A 9723-nucleotide genomic window follows, 5' to 3' on the forward strand; every position below is an offset into this window, starting at 1 on the left:
AATTGATCATATCTTGACAACCACACATGGGATTTGGGTGTTCTTGGACTTTTTGAAAATGGGAGAACAAGATCTTCAACTTTCATGTTGGGCAAAAATTCATTTGAAGCTTTTATCATGATGTAAGTTTAAGATCAAGAAGTTTCCATTTTTGGCAGTTGAAATTACAGGTCCACTTTCTATTTTGGGAAATTTTCTGTTTGACTTGATTTTCTTCCATGATGAGGTTTGACATGATAGATGAGGCTTATATAAGTATGAATGAGCTCCTTCAAATCAATTCTATCCATCAAATCACTGAATAAATCCACTGTTGACCAAGTTTGACTTTTTTAGGGTTTTGGATGATTGAACCTCTTCTGATGAGTTCCAAACCCTAATTCCTTGAGAACTTGACTTCCAATGATGTCCCCAGTTGTATGAAGTCTTGATTATTGATCATGGTGCCCAAATTCTGCAAGAATGGCCACCATCCATTGCTTTGACTGACTGTTGACTGACTTTGGCCTAATTGCTGATGACTGCTTCAACTGCAAGCAACAAGGTTAAACTGACAATATTTTTTGTACTTTTTGAATGATACTCATATGAAAAGCAAAGATATACAAATGCAAAGTATGCTTGGTGATCAAGAACCAACTCCCAAGGCAATCTACCCACTAGGAGGGAAACTAGGGCATGCAGTGATCCTTGAAGCCATGATATGATATGATATGGGCCATGAGGGATCTTAGGGCCAAAATTGGGGTCTTACAGATGCCCCTATTTAAGGTCATTCTAGCCGGAGAAGTGAAGTTTAGAAATCTTCATCTCGACGCGGTAGAATGGGCTTAAATAACAGTAATGAGACAAATTTTGGTCCCTAAGAGACCTCATGATGCAAATGTATGTATGCAAAAGACACAAACTCTGTGGGGAATATGATTCACACAGAAGAAAAGATGATCCATTGGAGTCATACACTCACCAGGAACAGAGACTCTAACAAGACTCTAGTTGGGGATAAACAAGATTGACACAGCGTGAACAAGACACGACTCTGATTAAGAAATACAGAAAACAGACATAAAGGCCTCACTGGGGAGTGAAGGACTCATACTGGGGAAAGATTTCCAAATGGAAAATAAATCCATTGGAGAGATACAAGCTGACTCCTGGGGGAGAAGCAACAGAAAACTTCACTGAGGAAGCACCAAACAAATGAGATGTTACCGGCATAAGGGTAATAAACTCAGGAAAATCTGACTCCACAGGGGGACCGAGGTCATAATAGGGAGCAGAAAGGAGGGAACACCAAGGATACCGGTTACTGGGTATATAATAGGTGACCGACCAAAGCGTGAATTGGATTTCACTTCCAAAACACTCATCATCCTGAAGAGAGCTAGAAAAGCAAACTTGTTTATAGGATGGACATTCAATTCCACAAGGAAAATGAATCTTACTCTGAGGGGAAAACAATTAAAAGATTGACTCAAGAGCGCACGAGATATAATATCCATTACCGTCAGAACATGGATAGAATACTCAGATGAGACATATTATTCATTACCGGCAGACCGTGAATAATATACTCGAAAGGAAAATTATCCTGAACCGGTTACTGGGTTGTTTATAGGATAAAATCCGAAATCGTGAATTGGTTTTCACTTCCAAAACACTCATCATCCGAAAGGAGGGCTTGAAAAAGCAAAACAACTTACAGGATGGGCATTCGAATCCACAACGGGAAAACGAATCTTACTCAACTGGGGACACAAACCCAAAGAGTGCATGAGATATAATATCCATTACCGGCAGACCGTGGATAAGAAACTCGCATGAGATATATTATCTATTACCGTCAGAACGTAGATAATAAACTCGCATGGTAAGAAACACCAGAGATACCGGTTACTGGGTATATAATAGGTGATCTACCGAAACGTGAATTGGTTTTCACTTCCAAAACACTCATCATCCAAAACACAAACTGGTTAAAGGATGGACATTCGATTCTACAAAGAATACGAATCTTGCTCAGTTGGGGAAAATCAACAAAGGATTCCAACTAAAGAGCGCATGAGATATATTATTCATTACCGATAGACCGTGAATAATACACTCGAAAGGAAAAGACACCAGAGATACCGGTTACTGGGTATATAATAGGTGACCAACCGAAGCGTGAATTGGTTTTCACTTCCAAAACACTCATCATCCAAATCACAAACTGGTTAAACGATGGACATTCGATTCTACAAAGAATACGAATCTTGCTCAGTTGGGGAAAATCAACAAAGGATTCCAACTAAAGAGCGCATGAGGTATACTATTCATTACCGGCAGACCGTGAATAATACACTCGAAAGGAAAAGACACCAGAGATACCGGTTACTGGGTATATAATAGGTGACTAACCAAAAAGAGAGACAATCGATACCAAGCATACGGGTAACGAAGAAAGACAACTCAAAGGGATAAATTGCAAGCATCCGGCAATTATCCAACAACAAGAAATATTCGACTCCTCAAAGGGAAATAACGAATCTTACTCGACCGGGGAAACGCAAAAGGCTTCGACTGAGGAGTGCATGAGACATATTATTCATTACCGGCAGACCGTGAATAATATACTCGCATGGAAGATTATCCACAACCGGTTACTAGGTTAATAAAGGATAAATCAACCGAAAAGAAAGGCATCGGGATACCAAATTAGGTATATAATGATAACCAATCAAAAGGAGCAACAGACATTACCAACAAAGGGTAAATGAAAGGCGAACTGCTGAGGATAAATTGCAAGCATCCGGCAATTATCGACAGGGATTAGCTGGGGATGCATTGGTAAACAACCAATGATCCGGGGAACAAATCACTAGCATACGGTGAAAAGACCCACTGGGGATAAAATTGCTAGCATACGGCAATTATCCGCAAAAGACTTGCTAGGGACATAAGTGCTGATCTGAGCAACTTATCCAAGCAAAGGAAAATCAACATCAAAGACTAGATGAAGATAACCATAAAATTAGGGTTTACATCTACCGAACTTACAGGACTTATAACTGTATCCTCACATACAACAAATCAACAGAAGATCCGAGGGACCAATGAGGGTTTACACTCTATCCTACCATATCATAGGAGCAAATGCCAAAGCAATGGACTTACAATTATCCTCAATGGGCAAACAACAATAATAGCATCACAAAAGCAAATGAGATGATCATGCATTAATGGCAATTGATGATGATGATAAATGCATAACATACAAGCAAACATGTGCATATGAAGCAATCAATCAATCAATGAATATCAAACAGCACACTCTATAGCCAAGACAAGGGGGCTCACACAAGAGGGTTTGACTTTGAAAGTCCACTGTAATAGGTAAAAGTCGCTCTTAACCTTGCCATTGAGAGGCTAAGGTGAAGCAGATGAAAAGGAGATGAGGGGTGTACCTCATTGCTTCTATCCCTGATCAGGGAGAGCATATAATAATAGAAGGTGGGGGAGTTCAGAAAGATGGAACTCTTTCCCCATTATTGACTCGATTGGATCTTGGGTTTTTATCTCAATGCTTCAACCATGTAATGGGAGCAAAGAGAGGACACACTGAATAGTGGGGGATAGATTACTTATCCCTACCTTCCACCAATTGCCTCAAATGAGGACTTTTCCTGCTTGGGACAATTTTAAACACACACAGGCATTGCCTCTTAAGGAGGACTTCAGACAGTTTGCCCGGTCAAATAACAGACCGGGTCTCCAGACTACATGAAGAAGAAGTAATTATACCTCAAAAGCAATTGCTAAATAGCAAAGCAAGCAAGTTCAAAGAACTTAAGCAACTAAAGTACCTGAAAAGGTCAAACAGATCAGTATGCAATTAAACAGTTAAAAGCAAAGGAATGGGATTCACAAACAAAACAGATGATCAACTGTGCAAGGCACAAGACTCAAACACATGAGTCAAACCTACAAAACAAAGGTTAGCATATGGTAAACAATCAAGTTCAAACAAGTTTGGATGATCTTTGAGGCATTGGTGCTTAACCTGAAACAAGAACTCAATTGTAAGCTCAAAAGACCACTAGGACTAGCCTAGGGTCAAAGATGAAAGAAAAAGTCAAAACAGCAAGGAAAAGTCAACCCAATGTCAAGGTCAAACATTTAAGAAGCAATCACAATTGGGCCCACATTCAAATCATGCATCATTGTCATTTCATACACAAAAGAATGCAAAGCAAGGCAAAAGAAGCATACAAAAGGTCAACAGCAAGACCTCATTCAAAACCAAGCATAAACAATTCCAAAAATCATGAAATAATTCACACTCAATCACAATCCATAATATAGCATGCATATTAAATTTCAGCTCAATTGGATCATGGGAAGATAGTCAAATAAAATCAGGAAGTCAACATATTTTCATGTATGCACAATGAAGGTCAACAAACATGGGTCAACTTCAAAAAATCATATCAAATTGAAAACAGAAGAGAAATGAATGAGATTAACACCAATGCAAAGCTCAAGATGTCTAGTTATCACATATGAAATTTCATGATCATACAATATGGTGTGAGGATTTCCCAAAGGATATGGCAATGTGTAGCACAAAAAGTCAACATTTGACTAGGCAGGGAAGAAAATTCACAATCAAATGGAAAACAGCAAGATTAAATCCAAGAAAATTCATACACAAACTAGACATGTGATAGATGATTCATGCAAAATTTGGGGTCATTTGGATGTAAGGAAGCATGTGAACAAAAATTGGGAAAATGCATATCATTCATGTAGCACCAAATGCAACACCTCACTTCAAAAATTTGTAACTCACAAACCACATATGAGAAATGCATAAACTCTATATCAAAACAAAGATGAATGTGTCTAGTTTCACCACAAAAAGTTTCAGGGGCAATGGATACATCATGAGAATTTCACAAAAGGAATGGCAATGGGTGTCAAATGTGCATACATGTCAAGAAACTTCATGCCAATTAAAATCCAGCCAATCAAAAATTAATTAAAAATCATAATCAAATACTAGACATCCATGTGAAGATGATGGAAAAAATTTCATGATTTTTGGATGAATAATGAAGGAGAAATGAATTTTGGAAGTTGATGAATAAATTGTAGCAACATGAACAAAATGACATGGAGTGGTTGGTCAAAGCAAAGTCAGCATGGCAGTTTTGAAATTACACGCATCATTTATCAAAACGCGGTGTTTCATGCAGAGAAATAAAATGTTTTCATTGGTTGCTTTTGAATGGAACAGTAGCATGGGCGAAAAAACCAAATCAGCAGCCAATCACGTTTTCCAGAATTCTGGGAAAAAACATTTTAGGGTTTGTAACAGTGACGGTGTTCATGTACAGTAACGCGTCATCAACCAACATCAGTGAAAAACGATTTTAACCCAAAAATGTACAAACAGCACGGCATTAGAATCACCAAACAACACACATTAAGAATATCAAGTTCATTTTCATGGAATCAAACCAAACAACCAGTATCAAACAAAAACATGTTTGAGCATCAACATTCAATTTCACATTTCTCCCTAATTAATCAGTCATTTTAAGTGGTTCAAAGCTCATTGTTCTCAGCATCAAAAGATTTACAACAATCATCTCATGATTTTAAAAAAAAGAGGAATCGAAATCATACCAAAACTGAAACTAGGTGATGAAATGGCTGTTGTTTGGCTGTGAGGTACTGAAACAGATGAAGCTTGTAGCTCCAAATGATGAATGCTCGAGGAATTTGAACTTAACCGTGTCTATTCCAGCTTAAAACCCCATCTGCCATTGTTGTAGCTTGAGAAAAACAGAATGTGAAAATGGTTGTACAGTTGGTGTTTGATGCCACAAATCGCTTCTAGATGATGTCCATGTGATGAATCAACCAAGAGTTACTCGAGCTCTTTGAGGATTGGAGCAAAAAAAATCGAAATGAAAAAAGAGAGTGTTTTGAGAGAAAGAATTTTTTCTATTTGTATGGATGGCTGCTGCTTCTAGGGTTGAAATGAGCAGAAAAGTTGCTTTTATATTTCTGTTTAACATCCCTTAATCATGTGGTAAACTTGCTTAGCTTAAATGGAGTGATTTGCCTTTTTGCTAAGTTGCACATAAGTGGAAATGGAGGGTGCATGCTGTACACGAATGGGCCTTGAAACCAGCTGCCAATGATCATTACTTATGCTGTTTTTGGTCTGCTCATGAAATGCCAACTTTGTTTTGGCCAAAATGATGGTATAATGGTGGTATGTGCATGAGTTAGGGCTCTAGACAAGTCACAAATGATGTTTCCAAACATTTCCAATTGGCCAAGGTGTGAAAAAATCAATAGATCAAAAAGTCAATGGTTGGTCAAACTTGAATTTTAAATGAAATAGGTCAAAAAGTGCCATTTTGATTGGCAAGGTTTTGGAGGATGAAATTTATATTTTTGGAAAGAGGAGGAAAAATGTGGTTTGTAGGAAAAAACCCCACCAAATTTGGCCTTATGGTTTGAGAGATATGGCTTGTTGAAGTTCACAAATTTTTGAAATTGAATTGATCATATCTTGACAACCACACATGGGATTTGGGTGTTCTTGGACTTTTTGAAAATGGGAGAACAAGATCTTCAACTTTCATGTTGGGCAAAAATTCATTTGAAGCTTGTATCATGATGTAAGTTTAAGATCAAGAAGTTTCCATTTTTGGCAGTTGAAATTACAGGTCCACTTTCTATTTTGGGAAATTTTCTGTTTGACTTGATTTTCTTCCATGATGAGGTTTGACATGATAGATGAGGCTTATATAAGTATGAATGAGCTCCTTCAAATCAATTCTATCCATCAAATCACTGATTAAATCCACTGTTGACCAAGTTTGACTTTTCTAGGGTTTTGGATGATTGAACCTCTTCTGATGAGTTCCAAACCCTAATTCCTTGAGAACTTGACTTCCAATGATGTCCCCAGTTGTATGAAGTCTTGATTATTGATCATGGTGCCCAAATTCTGCAAGAATGGCCACCATCCATTGCTTTGACTGACTGTTGACTGACTTTGGCCTAATTGCTGATGACTGCTTCAACTGCAAGCAACAAGGTTAAACTGACAATATTTTTTGTACTTTTTGAATGATACTCATATGAAAAGCAAAGATATACAAATGCAAAGTATGCTTGGTGATCAAGAACCAACTCCCAAGGCAATCTACCCACTAGGAGGGAAACTAGGGCATGCAGTGATCCTTGAAGCCATGATATGATATGATATGGGCCATGAGGGATCTTAGGGCCAAAATTGGGGTCTTACAGATGCCCCTATTTAAGGTCATTCTAGCCGGAGAAGTGAAGTTTAGAAATCTTCATCTCGACGCGGTAGAATGGGCTTAAATAACAGTAATGAGACAAATTTTGGTCCCTAAGAGACCTCATGATGCAAATGTATGTATGCAAAAGACACAAACTCTGTGGGGAATATGATTCACACAGAAGAAAAGATGATCCATTGGAGTCATACACTCACCAGGAACAGAGACTCTAACAAGACTCTAGTTGGGGATAAACAAGATTGACACAGCGTGAACAAGACACGACTCTGATTAAGAAATACAGAAAACAGACATAAAGGCCTCACTGGGGAGTGAAGGACTCATACTGGGGAAAGATTTCCAAATGGAAAATAAATCCATTGGAGAGATACAAGCTGACTCCTGGGGGAGAAGCAACAGAAAACTTCACTGAGGAAGCACCAAACAAATGAGATGTTACCGGCATAAGGGTAATAAACTCAGGAAAATCTGACTCCACAGGGGGACCGAGGTCATAATAGGGAGCAGAAAGGAGGGAACACCAAGGATACCGGTTACTGGGTATATAATAGGTGACCGACCAAAGCGTGAATTGGATTTCACTTCCAAAACACTCATCATCCTGAAGAGAGCTAGAAAAGCAAACTTGTTTATAGGATGGACATTCAATTCCACAAGGAAAATGAATCTTACTCTGAGGGGAAAACAATTAAAAGATTGACTCAAGAGCGCACGAGATATAATATCCATTACCGTCAGAACATGGATAGAATACTCAGATGAGACATATTATTCATTACCGGCAGACCGTGAATAATATACTCGAAAGGAAAATTATCCTGAACCGGTTACTGGGTTGTTTATAGGATAAAATCCGAAATCGTGAATTGGTTTTCACTTCCAAAACACTCATCATCCGAAAGGAGGGCTTGAAAAAGCAAAACAACTTACAGGATGGGCATTCGAATCCACAACGGGAAAACGAATCTTACTCAACTGGGGACACAAACCCAAAGAGTGCATGAGATATAATATCCATTACCGGCAGACCGTGGATAAGAAACTCGCATGAGATATATTATCTATTACCGTCAGAACGTAGATAATAAACTCGCATGGTAAGAAACACCAGAGATACCGGTTACTGGGTATATAATAGGTGATCTACCGAAACGTGAATTGGTTTTCACTTCCAAAACACTCATCATCCAAAACACAAACTGGTTAAAGGATGGACATTCGATTCTACAAAGAATACGAATCTTGCTCAGTTGGGGAAAATCAACAAAGGATTCCAACTAAAGAGCGCATGATATATATTATTCATTACCGGCAGACCGTGAATAATACACTCGAAAGGAAAAGACACCAGAGATACCGGTTACTGGGTATATAATAGGTGACCAACCGAAGCGTGAATTGGTTTTCACTTCCAAAACACTCATCATCCAAAACACAAACTGGTTAAAGGATGGACATTCGATTCTACAAAGAATACGAATCTTGCTCAGTTGGGGAAAATCAACAAAGGATTCCAACTAAAGAGCGCATGAGGTATACTATTCATTACCGGCAGACCGTGAATAATACACTCGAAAGGAAAAGACACCAGAGATACCGGTTACTGGGTATATAATAGGTGACTAACCAAAAAGAGAGACAATCGATACCAAGCATACGGGTAAACGAAAGACAACTCAAAGGGATAAATTGCAAGCATCCGGCAATTATCCAACAACAAGAAATATTCGACTCCTCAAAGGGAAATAACGAATCTTACTCGACCGGGGAAACGCAAAAGGCTTCGACTGAGGAGTGCATGAGACATATTATTCATTACCGGCAGACCGTGAATAATATACTCGCATGGAAGATTATCCACAACCGGTTACTGGGTTAATAAAGGATAAATCAACCGAAAAGAAAGGCATCGGGATACCAAATTAGGTATATAATGATAACCAATCAAAAGGAGCAACAGACATTACCAACAAAAGGGTAAATGAAAGGCGAACTGCTGAGGATAAATTGCAAGCATCCGGCAATTATCGACAGGGATTAGCTGGGGATGCATTGGTAAACAACCAATGATCCGGGGAACAAATCACTAGCATACGGTGAAAAGACCCACTGGGGATAAAATTGCTAGCATACGGCAATTATCCGCAAAAGACTTGCTAGGGACATAAGTGCTGATCTGAGCAACTTATCCAAGCAAAGGAAAATCAACATCAAAGACTAGATGAAGATAACCATAAAATTAGGGTTTACATCTACCGAATACGGGGTAGAAGACCAAAACTCCGCGTGGGGATAGAACAAATCACAAATCCGCACGGGAAACCAAAATAGGGTTTATAACAAACCACAAACTGCTGGAGAGCAGGAAAATAGGATTTTACAACTACCAGTATAC

Source organism: Lathyrus oleraceus, chromosome 5 (genome assembly GCF_024323335.1).
Source record: "Lathyrus oleraceus cultivar Zhongwan6 chromosome 5, CAAS_Psat_ZW6_1.0, whole genome shotgun sequence".
NCBI lineage: Eukaryota > Viridiplantae > Streptophyta > Magnoliopsida > Fabales > Fabaceae > Lathyrus > Lathyrus oleraceus.